The following is a 16,355-nucleotide window of genomic DNA, read 5'->3' on the forward strand; positions in this document are numbered from 1 at the left end:
TAGCTGACAGAGCAGGAGGGGCGGCACCTGCGGGTCCGCCCCCTTCTCCTCCCCTCGCCTCCCCTCCCCTCCTCCCGCCGAGAGAGAGAGAGAGAGACCGAGACCCAGACCCGGAGGGAGGGAGGGAGAGAGAGAGACGGTGGCAGCGGGGGCGCCGGGCGGGACTGCCTGAGCGCAGTGCTCGGCGTGAAGGAAGGGAGGGAGGGAGGGAGGGGGAAGTTAAAAAAACCCAAAAAAACAACCAACCAAAACCCCAAAATTTCAAATATTTAAATTAAAAAAAAAAAAAAAAAGAAAGTGAGGGAGGGGTAGAAGGAGAACGCTTCAACTTTTTCTCTCTCTGCCCAGCAAGGTAAGGGAGCAGCGCGGGGCTCTGCTTCGCCTTCTCGCCGGTTTCTGGGAGGGCACAAAGGTAGCGGGTCGGGCGGCGGCGGCGTCTCCGCTGGCTGAGTCGCGCTCGGTGTTGTCACCCCGCGGAGCGCAGCCCCGGGGGCGGCGGCAGCGGCGGGCTGCCAGCGGGCTGCCAGCGGCGCGGCGGGCAGCGCCCGTGTCACCCGCGGGCTGCGGGCGCCCGCCCCCGGGTGGGCTCCAGCCCTTTGTTACCGGCCTTTTGGACCGGAGCGGGGGAAATAACCCGAGCCGATGGGGCAAGGCGGGGGTGGGAGAGCCTTGGCCGGGGGCCTACGGAAGCAAAGCAGCCGCTGTGGCCGGGCGGGCGGCGGGCAGCCAAGCCCCGGGACGCGGGGGGTGCAGGTGGCTCTGCCGGGGAGCGGGCGAGTGGCGAGTGCGCGCCCCCGCCCCGCGCTGCCAGACGGGCGGCCGCCGGCAGAGGGGGCTCGGCCGCCTCGCCCTCCACGCCCGCAGGAGGCTTCTCCCGGGGCGGGGAGGGCCGGCCGTGGGTGGGCCGCGGGACGGGGGGGGTGTGTGGGGGCACTTCTGGACATGTGTAGGCCGGGTTTGAGGAGGGAGGGGAGGACAGGGCGCCGGGCCCCCTTCGCGGGGATGAGGGGCTGTCGCTGTGTCCCCGGGAGACGCGGTGGCCCCAACGCGCGGCGGCGGCCGCGCTGCCCCGCGGGCCGTGTCACCGGCGGTCCGTCCGTGATGCTTCCACCGCGGGGGCAGCTGATCGACACGGCTGCTTTGCTCTTGGGAAGTAAAGGTAGAACGGGGGAAAAGCGGCTGGCATGAAGCCGCCGGCGGCTCCCCGCGGCAGCTGACAGATGTACACAGGGGCCTTTAGGTACTGCCGGGGGCCGGCCCTTCCCTCCCAGCGCACCCCGAAATCTCCGAAAGATGAAAACTTTGTGTACACCATAGGATTTCGGCCAACTCAGCGGGTGGCCAAGTGCTGATGTTTGTTCAGGCCCCAAGCCTGCAAATATTTATACATATTCTGAAATTTAGGAATTATCAATGGTTAGATGTGTTTGAAGTGCGGGAGCCTCTTTCAGTTACCCCGTGGAAAAATATTTCCCATGTCTGCTGCTTGTCAGCGTGTTTGCTTTGAATATGCTGAAGATAGGACCTTTTTTTGCGTTATTCCATTTGCCTTTCTTTAAATTGGTGCCTCTTCAGACTTTTCCACTGAATGATATTTTAAGTATTATTGAAATGGTCCTCAATATTCTTCATACTTCATTGATACCTTGTTACAAAGAGCTTTTTAAAAGATGGAAATAAAAAGGATGCTGAGAAGAAAGTGCTGTGTTTTATTTCCTGACTAGGAATACTGAAGCTTTATTTTATTTAATTTAGTACTGTTGTTTGAGAGGTGAAGCAAATAGGTGCATATTTCAGTTGCAGGTATATTTACACGTGTGGTTTCTGAGACAGCTAAAGCTTGCAGCACTTTTAAATACTGTAATGCACACATACATTTGGTTTTTGTTAAGGGATGTGCCCTCTAAAGAGAAACAAGGATGGGTCTTATGTTGATTGAAAAACTTACTACATATGTACTAGTGGATTAAAACAATCTTTACAAATTTTAAACATTATCCTGTAGAATTTTCTTGTGAGTACAATAAAAGCACTTATGAAGCTGGAGGATTACCTTGTTAAATATGTCTTTGCAAAGGAATAAGGATTATGTGAGTATTCTCAGAGCTGTTGAGAAATACTTAGTTATTTGTAATTTTTAACATTGGTGGATTTTGAACATATGCATACTTTCTCGTGTATTCTCCAGTATTCCTAACAAAATACTCCAGAAAGTCAGTGAATAATGCTCAATATGTTCCTACCTGTTTAAATGATTGGGTTCTGAGACCTGAAGGTTTAATTCAACATCTGTAAATACAGATAACAAATACAGTGTATGTTTTTGCTTACTGTTAGTAGTGTTTGTGCACAATTTTTTCTCTAAGGTGTTTAACAGGAAAAAAAAAAAAGCTATAAAAAACAAATTGTACATACCAGGAATTTTTATTGGTTGGGTTTGGCTGTAGATAATGTAGCAATCATAAATAGTGAGGATTTTTTGGTAAGGCAGTTTTTAAGTCCAGGGTGTAATACTAAAGGAAATAAGCAGTAATAGGCAAGCTGATTACTGTGCTTTTACTGGCATAATTAAAATACATGAAGTTTCTTAAGATCTCATGAGGACATCACAGATAAAAGGAGGGGTGATCTGTCTGTGTGAAAAGTTTGTCTAGAATGCAAAAAAAGCACATTTGGTTCAAGGTCTTCTGAAACACATAGCTACTGGCATTGATATTTGGCAGTTCAACAAGTCATGTCCAAAGTATTTTGCAGATACAAGGTAAAGAAAACCTGGAGTCTAATTTAGGAGACTCTAATTAGTTGCTACTAATGTAGCAACTCTCTAATGTAGAGAAACTACTTTTTTAAGGCAAAAATGTCTGTACCTTGAAGGCTGTCACACTATGAATGCTGGGCTGTTTATTCAGTGTAAAACTAGACTCAGTATAATGTCAATAATATACTCTAGTAAACCCTTTAGTGAAAGCTAAAAAAAAAAAAGATTGAATGCATTTCTCTCTTATTTTCAATGTTTCTAGGAAATTTGGAGTGGACATAGGACTGTAAGGATTTTACTTCCAGTTTTGTATTACCTTATATTAAGCATGTGGTTTTTAAAAGTGCTTTTTTTGCTTTGTACAGTTCTGTACCATATGTTTTGTATTTAATTCTTTGAATGACCACTGAAATGCAGCCGACTTTAGGTGAATGTGGCAACTGTTAACTAGCGCTTAGCAACAGTGCACAATAATCAAGACGGGAAGTGAGGAAGAATACCATGTCTAATTGAAACTATGGGGGGCATTTAGCTAGGTAGGACATAATTAACAAAACATGGAGCTTGGACATGATATTAAGGCATCAAATCTTGACTCTTGCCAAAAAAGGATTATGAAATCAATAACATAAAAAAACATTTCAGATTTTTGGCTTTATAGCCTCTTTGAGATGTATGTGCTTTGCTTATTCTTGCATAATAATTTCTTGCATGTAATGCAAAAGATGCATTTTCTTTTGTTTCTAAAACACAATTGTGAGGAGGAGGACTGTTGGGAAACCCAACAGATGAAGGAGTAATAAGCCTTGACATTCTGACAATCATGTCTTTTACAGAATTAGTCCCGTGAACTAGAGTTCATTAGATAAAGTAAACAGTTAAGATATCTCTAATATACTGAAACAGATTACAGCAGCAGTCATAAAACAACGCTAAACTTTTACAATTACTGTGTTGTTATTTTTTTAAGAATTGTTGACTTTCCTCAAATCCTGTCTTGTCATTGCTTTCCTTAATATGTTGAGAAAAGTATTGCTTGTAAGAATATGTGTTCAAAATGCTTTTGTCTAATGTAGTTTCAGGTTTTATTTTCTAAAAATTCCAGACCTGATCATTTTGTTTCATGCTGTGTTCTGTGTGGAGATATGTTAATGGACCAATTTTATTTCTTGTATACCCCAAACACATCTTGTTTCCAAGAACTCTGAAGATACCTTTGTATAATAAGGAGAGAACTAGTGAATAAAGTTTCAGTGAGTCATTGCAAAAGCAATTCTGCAACTCTGAGCAAGCTAATATAGCCCCTGCTAATGGATTTAAATTTGTAGGTAGGTAGTGAGGAAGACCCAAAACCAAGGAGCCATTATTTGAAGGTGTGTGTATTGGTGAACTATCCAGTAACATTAGGCTCTTAATAATTAAATAGTCATTAATGTTTTTATATTCCATAAGTAAAAGAACACAGGATATCTGTTGGAGGAACTTGCAGATGACAGAAATTCGGACCAGTGTTTATTCACAATGAGGACAGCCGAATTTTGTGCACTGTTGTTGTTGGCTTGGAAGTATTAAACAGAAGTACGGAGTTCTTACAGAAATTACAGGCTGGATCGATGGGCCAAGGCCAACTGTATGAGGTTTAGTGAGGCAAAGTGCCAAGTACTGCTCTTGGGTCACCATAACCCTATGCAACACTACAGCCTTGGGAAGAGTGGCTGGAAATCTACCGGGTGGAAAAGGACCCAGGGGTATTGGTTGACAGCCAGCTAAACATGAGCCACTGTGTGCCAAGAAGGCCAGTGGCACCCTGGCTTGTATCATAGAGTGTGGCCAGCAGGACCAGAGCAGCGCTTGTCCCTCTGTACTCAGCACTGGATGAGGCTGCACCTTTAATCCTGTGTTCAGTTTTGGGCCCCTCACTGCACAAAGGACATTGAGGTGCTGGAGTGTGTCCAGAGAAGTGCAGCAGAGCTGGTGAAGGGTCTAAAACACAAGCCCTATGAGAAGCGGCTGAGGGAGGCGGGATTGCTTAGCCTGGAGAAAAGGAGGCTCAGACGAGACCACCTTGCTAGATGGGGGTTGATCTCTTCTGCCAGGTAACAAGTGATAGGACAAGAGGAAATGGCCTTAACTTCCACCAGGGGAGGTTTAGATTGGATTTTGGGAAAAATTTCTGCATGGAAAGATTTGTCAAGCCTTGTAACAGGCTGCCCAGGGAAGCTGTTGAATCACTAGCCGTGGAGGTATTTAAAAGGAGTGTAGACATGACACTTACAGACATGATTTAGGGGTGAACTTGGCCGTGCTGGGTTAATGGTTGGACTCAATCATCTTATAGGTCTTTTTTGATCTAAGTCATTCTATGATTCTGTGATTCTAAAATGTAATTAGGTTTGGTTTGGATGACTCCTGAAGCCTGGTGAGCTGTTTTCTGCTGTCTTATTCTGTCACACAATAATGTCACAACTTCTGTGAAATTCTTTTGGGACATGAGAGGCCATAGAGAATTGTGTAAATTACTACTTTCATTGCAGTGTGCTTAATGTAATTCTCATTGAGTTAGCATTTTAAGTTCCATGGCACCTCAGATCTTTAATAAGAAACCTCCATATACTTGACCTGAAAATCTTGCATCATATAATGTCATCTGCTTTGGTTAATTTTAATTTATTTTTTTTTTTAGCAATTACACTACACTAACTAATAAAATGTTCATAAAATATAAAAGATAGGAAGAACTATATGTCTGGCATAAAATCACCAGAAGAGTAAGAAGGTAGGGAGTACTCAGTATGACAAGATATAATAAAAACCTTTGATTCGTATTTCTCATGGAAGGTTTTGGAGAGGTTATTTTGAGGTAGTTTTTCATACTGCTGGAGCTGTGAACAGAAAACAGTGTGGGCAGACCTAAGATACTGTTACTTAAGAGATTACCAGACATCTGTTGTACTGGTTCCATGACCAAGCCTGGAGTGACTAATTTTATGAAATGCTGTGCAGAGATCCTCTTGTTCTCTGTCTCCTATCTCCATCACTGTCTGTAATTAGCTCTTTTCAAGACCCCTGATCAGAGCACTTTGAGGCTGAAGAAGTTAGTTACTGAATGTAACTGTGGTCTGAAATACACTCTATCAATAGTCTTCCTTTTTAAATGAAGATTCATCTGTGTGTCTTACCAAAAGTGGTAATATTTCCCTAGAACCTACAGTGTGAAGTTTAGTTAGATGGCTGACTATTTTAAGCTGCTGAACATTTGCCTGGTATTGCTGTCCTTTTGCACCTCCCTCTGCAGCACTGATTCTCTGTTGAATGGAGTGTACAGCACCAAAATTTCAGAGAAATCAGTAGCCTTTTTTGAATGGCTCTGTTTATGCTGCTGTTTTTCTCCAGAGCCATACTAAATTTAAATGTGGCTTCATGAAGAAGTATAAATGTGCATATGAAACATTTTACCTTTAGCATTCTGCATATTTGAGAGATATTAGGATTTGTCCCTCCCCACCCCCTTTGTTTTATAATGCTACCTCCAACTTCAAAACTTGCTTTCTTATAGACTCTTAGGTCTGTAAGCATAAGGAAACCTAGGGACAAATTTTCTGGGAGTTTGATAGTTAAATTATGCTTTTAATTAGGTAAAATTCCCTTATGCCATTCCCCTTGCTTTATTTCCAGCTGTCTTTTAAAAGATAGAGGTGGTTAATATGCAATTGTAATGCCAATGCTCAGGGAGAATGTATATACTCTGAGCTGTATGATCCCTTGTTGTGTTATCACTTCAGAGTAATTGAGTAATTAGGAGAGTGTTTGGAAATTGCTGTGTGCCTGCTCCTCAACAGTCTTCCTAGTAAAGAGGAAACGATCACTTATTAAAAAAGTGAAGTGTGGCACAGCATTCTGGGCTTAGTGAGATCCGAGCTCTTTCTCCATCACACCCACTTCAAAGAGATGGTGTAGTGGTAAGGAACAGCAGATGCAAATAGCTGAACTCAGCTGCTTCTGATGCTGTGAGGAATCCTCTTTACACTGGAATCCCTGGTGAAATTGGGATGTTCACAGCAAAGTTCTATAGATATTACTGTTGCCTACCCTTGCTACTGATGTCTCAGGGTGAAGAGCATATGTGACAAACCTTTGTCTTGATGGGTTGACTTGAGATTTGCAGAGAGCCAAGTGCTCTGTTCCCTGTCCTGAGCCCTGTGTCCTTTTACTGCTGGTACAGTACTTCACTGCTATTAGTTCTCTACTTACTATCTCCTTGGTGATAATGTGTTTCAGTGTACAATTGCATCTCAGTTTTGCCATTCAGGAGAACAAGCCATCTACTTTTACTGCTTTTGTTCCTGCCTCACTGACCATCTCCCTGTGGCTTCTCAGGAAGTCTCCCAAACTCTGTTTTGCTTTGGAGCATTAAGTGGCTTTATTCTCCTGTTCTTTTACACTTTCAGTCCACTTTGAGAACAGCTGTTTCATAAAGGAAATGTAATCTTGTAATTTTTTTAAACCACTTATACAGAATCAAATTCTTAGTGCAATTAGGTGATTCCTTTGGGAAGACTGGGAAATAGGTCTTGATTTTTACAACTAAAATGCACTGAATCAAGAAGAGGGAAACATCTTCCTGCCAGTCATGTTGTATGTGACATTTAAGAATGTGGTGGTTTCCTATTGTAAAAAATGCTTTCAAAAATTAATTTGTATAGATGAGATGTTAAGATACTGTTGTTACTCTTCTGAATCTTAACCTCTTAGAGGGAAATTTCTGGTTGTGAAGAAATTAGATGGATTAGCCAAGTGATTAGTACCACCCCACAGAGGAGCAATTTTGAAGAAAACCTAAAGGGGAAGGGTGGGAAAGGCAAAGCCATCCAAGAACACTTTAATGCCTCCAATAGAGGCACACAGAACTACCTATGGGATATTTAAAGCAGAAGTTCCGAGTGAAAAATACGCATATCCTCACAGTCCCCTTTGCAGCAGTTTTGGCAATTTTTGACAGTTAGTGCCTGCCATTTTTTTTTTTTTTTTCAGTAGGAGAGTCAGCACTCAATTTCCAAGCCATTTGAGCAGGATGAAGACAACTTGCTTGCCAGACTATGGACTTGAAGGAAGAAGGTGAAATAACAATCATGATTATAGCAGATGTGGAAGGTGAGCTGGATTTCAAGGGCACAAAGATTAAAACATTAGCTGTCACAAACTTTTGTGTCAAGAGCTATGAAATGACAAGGCATCTAAATATACTTTTTTTTTGGTTTTTTTTGCTCCATTAACTTAGTAATACTCTTCTTTCTTACTACGTCTGAAAGTGTTTTGGGTGCTGTATGACATAGGCATAGGCAGTTCCCCCCTCCAGAATACTCAGAGAGGATGGTGTGTATGTTTGTGCATATACATATATGAATTAGAAAGGGACATGAATTAGAAATGCTGAGGTCTTAATATCATACTGGTCCACTACATTAGTGGGTCTTTAATGGATTCTTTTTCTTTAATGATTGATTGGCTGAGATGATTTATACTGCTTTTTGTGTTCGCAGTTTGCCTTTATAGACCAGAAGTTTTTAGTGGGTAGTAGATGTGCCACTAGTAATGTTATTCAAAACAGTATGCCTTGGAAGCTCTTAAACAAAGGCCACCACCACAGAAAAAACCCAATTTAATTTTAAACAGCAGATGTGACCTTGTGGCAGAAAAGCCTGAGAATGAAGGGGGGAAAAAAAAAGGATTCTCCTGGCTTCTCTCAGCTATCATAATGAACAGTGTTGCTTGTTGACTGTCCAGCTTGGCTGTTTTATTAAGAGAAGTCTTGTGTCTGGTGTCTGTGTAGATAGATGCTCAATTTTCATCTGCAGCACAGCTGACTGGCTTTCTGTCAAGCTTGGCTTTGGGGTGATTCCAGTTGTCATGTGGATTTGGTGTAGAAAGAGGGAGGCTGTGCTTGCAATAGGAGTTAAGCACTCCCCTACACAGTGCAGTGTAGCTTTCAGCTCCATTTGCTGTCACTGTAGCAAATCCATTTCTGATTGTGTGCTAAAGCCAGACAGATTAACTGCCGAGTTGAACTTGTGAAGTTGCGTGTGTGTTGCCAGAGTCCCTCCTTCTGGAAAAGGCAAATCTATATAACCTGTAGATTCAGAACAGTTGAAAATTCATCCTAACATTGTTGCTTTGATGTCTGTTTGAAAGCAAAAAAACCACGTTTGCTTTTGATTATCGTGTTTAAAGGATGCTGTCCCAGCAGTGTAATAAATGAGTATTGGATCTGGGACTTAGTTTCAGTAAAAGACAGTGTTCTTCCAGATGCTTTTTAATAGACTCTTCCTGTGAAAATGGGCTCAACTTTGAACTCGATAACATGCAGTTCAGGGGTTTAGGGCTGAAAAAGAGAGAGGAATGCAACAGATGCTGCATAGTTTTGATACTTCTTATGTTGGATGATACTGATATTTCAAGCCTGTGTTCTCTATTCTGATTCACTATATAAACAAGTACAGCATGAACCTCAGTGTATAACCTTGATACGACTGGATCTTTGCTTTGTAGGTCACTAGCAGTTTGTCCAAATTGCAAAAACTGCATGTTGGGAAACAGATGAAGTCTTGGCATCAATAAAACATTTAATTTCCTTTGAAAAAAGCTGTTTCGTGCCTTGGGCTTTTTATTTTTAAGAAATGGACCTTCAGTTCTTGAATCATTGTACTCTAGCTGAGAATCACTGAGAACCTCACACTTAAATTTGACAGGATAATAAGTCAAAACTATCGATGCAGATCAGCCATGAAGCAAAATACATCATAGTATGTGTCGTTTCAATGGGATTTCCAACATGGCCCTGCCAAGAGTGTGAGTTTGGACTGTTTGACTTTCAGACATCCCTTCCAACCGGAATGATTCTGTTGTTGGTTGCAAAGTGGGGTAATACAAAACCCATAAAACTTGGCAGTATTACCTATTGGTAAGATAGAGCTTCCTGAAACAATTCATCTGGCCCAAGGGCTTTGCAAAGATACTCAAGGAACAGGCTACTGGCAGCCTGAACTGTTTTGGTGACCTGCTTTCCACTTTCTTTTTCTGCTATGTGCTAGATATGCTTTCTGTATATCATCAGAAATGTGCACTGGTTGCACATCCAGTCACACACATCGACAGAGAGACTCCGTGAGTTCTGCTAGTGGTAGCTCTCTGCTGGTCTTGTCACGTTGGTGGATGGCAACAGAAATTGTCTGGTAATTGAGGCATTGCTGGGCATGTGTTAATAGGAAGGCTGCAAGGCTTGACTGACTCCATAAGAGCTTGTTTGGGCTGTCTGGGATGGAAGATTGAGCATCAAAGGGTAATAATGATACCTGATGGATTGACATTTTTGTTGTGTCTAAAATCAGTCTGTCTAAATTCATGTTTGAATTGAAAATTCATGTTGAAAATTGAATGTTTCACTCTAAGGAAACTTGAAATAAGCCCAGTACTATTAATTTTAAACCTTTTTTTTCAGGACTAAAATAAAGCATGTGTAAAAAGGAGATACTTGTTATTTCAGTTAATCACTTCTTATTTTGTTAATTAGTGGGATTTGGGAACTGCAGTTTTCAATGACATGCCCTCCAGCATCTTTCCGCTGAGTTGTATGTGTGTCTATATGTTTTATTTTTCTGGACATATTGATTCTTATGTGACGATTCAGTATGTGGGTTGCAGTTTCTCCCTAGTTGCCATATTCTAGCTGAACATGCTCCATATGTAGAGGAAAACCAGCCAAGTGTGGAAAGAAGAGGGTTGTGCTTTTTTTGTTGCAATTATGAAAAGAGGAACAGAGGCTGGATGATAACATACCTTTTCCTGCTCCAAATGATTAGCTGAATAAACTGTGGGAGGTGAAAGTTTTGTAAAAAACATAGCAAGGAGGGAAAGAACTAGAAATTTGCAACTGCAGATTGAATTTTCTTTGAGAAATTCCATCTCAGGAAGAAATTGACTGGCAAGTTAACGAGAGCCAGAAAGCAGAACCATTTTATGCTTCGTAACTAATCCTTTGCCCCAAAGAGAGAAGCAAGTGTATTTTGAGGCCATATGCCTGGAAGGAGGCTGGCCTCAGGATGAATTCATTAAAACAATTCTGTCCTCCCTGTTCCAAAGTGCAGTACATGCTGAGAGAGACTGATAAATTTCTCGTTAAGAAATGCTTGTTGAAAATGTGGTCTATTCTCTGTGCTGTCACACTGCCTTTCTGATCTGGAATAAATTACATACACTGTGTTCCTTTCAGCCAGCATACAGAGATAAGAGAATCTGGTGAATGCACTGGTGAATCTTGTGTCCGTTCTGTTATTATGTGTGCCAGGAAAAATAGCCCCAAACTAAATATATAAACAGAAAATTGTTTTAAGAGAAGCAGCCCCTTTTTAACATAGGTTGATGTCAAACTGGGGAGTAAACAGTTAAATGCAATGCCACCATATAGCCACATGAACGATAATATTCATGTTCTGATTTTCTTTGTTTTGGAAATGAGGCTTGCAGTTGTCTACTTGCAGTCTTTACTGACTTACCTATCCCTGTAGGTTATTTATCCCTTTTGTAATTGCTTCTCTGTTTCTATGGATAAACTTATTTTTACTTAACAGAGCTTTTAACTGATGATCGCTGTTCCTTACCATTCTATTCTTCTGCCCATCCTTTAATGAAGAGAAGCGCTATTGTGATTTTAATAAGACTGAGGAATGTTCTTATGTTTTGAACACTGCCTATTGCTATTATGTTCTATAGCAAAAAAAGATGGGGACTTGTTTGGATCATTCACAGATACAAGCTTTATTCTGCTGTTGAATGTCTTAGTTCAAAGTAAAGAGTCAAGTTAAACTAATTATTATAATAGACTGTATTAGAAGACCTAGAGTTCTAAACTAGCAGTTTGAGAAATAGAGACTCTTAAGAAAATCTGTTGTGATTTTTCTAAGAAAGACATACTGGAATGCAGTCTCTTCAGACTTCATTTCATGGAATCATAGAATATTGACAGAGATTTGAGGTAAACTTGTGTCCTTTTACATTTCAACCAAAAAACATGCAGTGTGTCTGGAGATACCATCTTGGCCAAGGAATATGGAAATTTTTTTGGTCACTGAAGAAAAAGCCTGATGGTTTACTTAAGAGGGGAAAAGGAAACAGTCTTTCTTTCCCCTCTTAGGTGATTCTCTCTCTCTTACCACGGCAGAGTGGTGTAAAGGACATATATTTGAATATAAGAGAAAATGCCTCTTTGAAAGCTATAGTAAATGCTTATGCAAAGCTACAATGTATGTTTTTCTCCCAGATGATGGTCTGTGTATAAGCAGGTAAAGAGTATGGGGCTTTTGCTGCCATGGCATATTTTGCACCATTTACACTGATGTACAAAAGAAACAAAACCCTTGCAGTCTATAATTAATTTAATATTTATAGAGAAATTGCTAACATGCATTAGAGATGAGTTGTAGTTTCATGTCTTATTTAGCCATATTCTGAATGTGTTAGAAAAATAAGTATATCCGTTCCTGAATAACCCTGGGATGACTATCACTGCCTGCCTGATTGGAGAGACTAATTTCGGTAAAGACTTGGATTTAATCTACAGGTCTCTTGCTAAGCTGTGAAGAAGACAGGAAAAGCAGCTGTAAAAATGTTGATGTTGGCCATGAATTTACATAAATAACAACTTGCCTGCATGCTCAGGGTGATATTACAATGTGGACTTGGGTCTGCAGAAGATCCGGTTGTATTTCCAAATTCTGCCACTGAGAGAGAGCACATGGCTTCTACATTCGTCAGTTTTCCTCTCTCTAAACCAAGGGTGGTGGTTGGCCTGGGAGTTTTAAAGCACTATGTGACAGTAATGATTTGCTGTTAAGGTCTTCTGTGGCTGAGCCTAGAGGGCCCTTAGTTCAAGTCTCCTGGTCAGGTCCTTGGGCTGCTAAGCTTCATGCTTCTGTCAGAAAGCTTTAGACCTCGAAGAACAAGTGGTGTTCTTGGCATACATACAAGCAGCTATTTGGCTTTTCTGTGTTCTGTTTCATTACAATTAACTTAATTTTAATTAATTGAATCTAGACATCACACTCTCTGGTTTCCCTGTGAAAACTATTTGTCATGGGCGGAGAGCCGGGGCAGCGCCTCCACCAAGATGACTTTGTGGTGAAATGGATTTGAAAGTGCAAGGCCCTTGGCCAGTGAAGCAGCCCATGGCCAGGGCTCTGTTTACCCACCATAGTGATGGTAACCAGTATCTGCACTGGTGTCAAAGGAATACATGAAATACCCAGTGAAAATAGGCTGTGTCTCGCAGAAGGTCTTCAGCTGGCTAAAGCAAGCAGGAGTTGAGGAGGGAGAAAATAAAGCTCTTGCAGACCACATGCTGCCACAACCTTTCCCCTCCCCCCACACCCCCCCTTTTTTTTTATTGGCCATATGTTTTAGTAGTCTAAGTATGTGTCAGCGGTAATCCAGGCTCTGTGCTTTTAAAGGATGATTACCCAGTTTGTTGCCGAAGTGAGACTTTTTCTTCCCCATTTAATTAATTTTGTGAGGGTTGTAATAGTAAACCTTTTTTTTTTTTTTAATTTATTGCAGATTACTCTTTGTGTGGCTAAATTTAACTCCCATCTCTTTTTGCTGGCTGCTGGTCTGTTCCCGGTTTGTATGATGGGGGGGGTCAAACAAACCGGTTTGTTCCCTGGATGCTAATCTGAATTTCAGAGGCGCTGTCCTTCACCCCCGGGCTCTGCTCCCCTCCCCCTCCTCCCTGATCTCTGCAAACAGCCTCTTCGGGTCTCTTTCTCCCCTCCATTCCACCCCCCTGCTCCAGCCCTTCTTTCCTCCCCTGGCTCACCAGAACAGTAAATGTTGATTATCCTTTCCTACTCATCCCATACCCCAATTCTCACTTAGGGTGTTTGATTTACTAGCAGATTAATGCTCCTAAAATTCAAAGGGTTTAAAAGTCCCCTGGTCTGTGTGTTATATTAAAGATACCATGGTGCTTTCTTTGGGAATTAAGTTTTATGGATTTTTATGGGTTAAAGCAGGTACAGGGTTTTATGACAAGTTTTAAAAAGAAGATGGTGACCTTTCATCATGGTGGGATGAGGGTTTTATATAAAATAGTCATCAGGAACTCCCTTCTTTAGGGAGTAATTTCTCAGGTCACCTTGGCCGAGCAAGGAGGGGTTACTAACTAAAATTGGATCCTGCCTTTAAACCTATCTTCATGGTAGTTCTCATAGCATGGATACAGTTAACCTCCATCTTGCCTTAAAAAAAAGGAAACATGGCTACTGGGCATGCAGAAAGGTATTGTCGTTGCACAGAATAAACCCTCCTACCTGTTATGTGGAAAATAAACAAACCCACAAACATACTGCCCTAGTAGATTGAAATGTATGTGTGTTGGGGAGGAGGGGAATAACACGTAGGAAAAGATTTATGCCTTCCTTTGGGCTGTTGCTTGGTAACAGAAAATGCCTCTTAAGCCTATTTTTGGAGAGGGGAGGGGTGAAACTTGATTCAGTGACCATCTGTCCCAAGCTGGTTGATTTCCTGTTGAGCTCTCCTTTGTTTCTGTCAAACAATTGATTCTTACCCTTTACAGATAAGAATACTGTTGGTGAGATTGCCCTGAATCAGCAGGTTGGCTTGTGACAACCACAAAACAGACCTATTAATTTTAGTATTTTTTTAATGTTTAAGGGATTTCTGTTTTTCAGAGGCTACTGACTGTGGTTTTACTGGGATTTATTTATCTGTGTTGTTTTGGTTTTTAGCTCTTTGGGAATGCCTGCAGTACAGTAGGCAAGTGTAATAAATGTAATTGAAACATTTTTAGAGAAGATGTAATAAGCTGTTTTTTCAGTCTGAAGTTGTTGGGGGAAAAGCAGCCATGGTTTTGAGCCCATTAAGCCTTTTGTCAGTGGTGGGGAGCAGAAGTTAATTGAAGTCACTACTGAAGAAATCCCCACTGTTTCTGTGAAAACAAAACCCAGATTCTTAATTGCAAATGGAATATTTGCTATTGTTCTTGCTTAATTGTCAGAAAATCATTCTGTTTGAGTACCTCCTGATGTTTACTGAGTAGTAGCATGCTGGATAGATTTGAACTCAAGTTATTTTAAATTTATCTGTTTTATTTATATTGCAGAAGCCCATATTTTTCCTTTAGTTTTATGCATGCAGGGTACCAGGCCCATGCATATGCCAATGTGTGTCTTCTTTAGCTGCAATTATTTAAAAGCATTCCGATACCACTTTCTTCCCTGCCCTGAATTTCAGCATTCAGAGAAGCATTTCATAGTCCCAGGTATCTGCTGAAGGGGAACTAAGGCATGTGTGACACAAAGAGAAAGGTAGTATCTGCAAAAATGGAGTGAAGTCCCCCAATGCAGTAGTAAAATGATAGCCACTGTTACTTCCTTCAGTCATTGAAACTTTCCTGGAGTATTTCCATGATGATGTGTTACAGAGGAGGGTGAGAAGGAAAGACCTTCAATACAAATGCCTTGGCATCTTACAGGTCTTTGCTTATTTGAGTTTAGCCTACTTGTCACTCAGTAGATGAAATTTGGAGGTAATTCCCAAAGGTCACTTCACAGACTCAAAGGTGTTAGAAAAGTTAATTTCCCTTTCTCTTCTATTTTTCCCACATGCTTTCCAGATTGCTTTCCACAGGTAGGAGATCTGTTGTCTGCAGCTTTCAGCATGGTCCTGGATGCATGTGGATTCAGCTCTTTTTGAGGCCAATGGCAAAGTGCCTGCTGCACATTGATTTAGTGAGTGTTGGGTCAGGGATACTTGTGAGGTTTCCTTCCTTTTAAAAGGAAGTTGCATCTGTGATTTGGCTTGGTAAGGGAGGTTCATATCAAACCATGTGAATGAGCCTGTGTGACAGGGCTGTGGTTTGTGGTCCATCAGCCCTTGCTCCTTGTTGGTTGCCCATTTCCTCACCCCACTCTCAGCCTTTCCCCCTGCTTTGCTGCTGTTTGTTTGGAGCATGCTGAGATCTGGCAGAGGAACTGATCCACTTGAAAAACAACATAGTTTTCCAGGTTACTTTCAGATGGATGAATTCCTTGATCCAGTTTACTGCTGAGTGATGTGCCAAGCTTGGCGGGTGCAGTGTAACGCAATGGGGTGGAAGTGATTGGTACTGAGTAGATTTTTTTTCCCCCAAACTGCTAGTGCCAAATGTGCTGTGAAGTGTTTTTAAACATGCATACTCTTTTAGGTTGAGAAATCCTACTTTTGGATTTTACACTGGACAGGTGTAAAATTATTTGAACATGCATATGTGCTGCTTTTTGCAGGTTTTTTTGGTAGAAAGTGATTGCTACCACCAACATGCCTTTTGGGTATTTCCAGTTGGTCTTGAAATTACACTGAGATCAAAAAATAATTTGTAGAACTAGTGCCAACTAGGTCAATGTTGACGTGGGAGTTTAAACTTGGCAGTGAAGGAACTGTTCTGAACTGTTTAAGAACTGATTAAATTTTGTTTCTTCCTGCTGAATGAGTTCTGGGGGGGGGGAAACAGGCTTGAAAGCCCTGTTCTAGATACTTGGAACACAATTTT

The 16,355-nt window shown here is 41.5% G+C and overlaps 1 protein-coding gene across 5 annotated transcripts in view; it reads left to right on the forward strand.

Annotated features, from left to right (window-relative positions):
- The first annotated feature begins 226 nt into the window (after positions 1 to 226).
- Positions 227 to 16,355, forward strand: part of GREB1L (GREB1 like retinoic acid receptor coactivator) — a 132,558-nt gene continuing 116,429 nt past the window's right edge. For 2 of the 5 annotated variants that reach the window (XM_069004582.1, XM_069004588.1), the window contains exon 1: positions 227 to 352. The gene's annotated coding sequence lies outside the window, so the exon portion shown is untranslated. Of the gene's footprint in view, positions 353 to 4,835; positions 4,855 to 7,789; positions 7,910 to 16,355 lie in introns of those variants that run through there. The other 3 variants (XM_069004581.1, XM_069004583.1, XM_069004585.1) reach the window with 3 other exon arrangements.

The sequence above is a fragment of the Aphelocoma coerulescens genome, chromosome 2, assembly GCF_041296385.1.
Source record: "Aphelocoma coerulescens isolate FSJ_1873_10779 chromosome 2, UR_Acoe_1.0, whole genome shotgun sequence".
Classification (NCBI taxonomy): domain Eukaryota; kingdom Metazoa; phylum Chordata; class Aves; order Passeriformes; family Corvidae; genus Aphelocoma; species Aphelocoma coerulescens.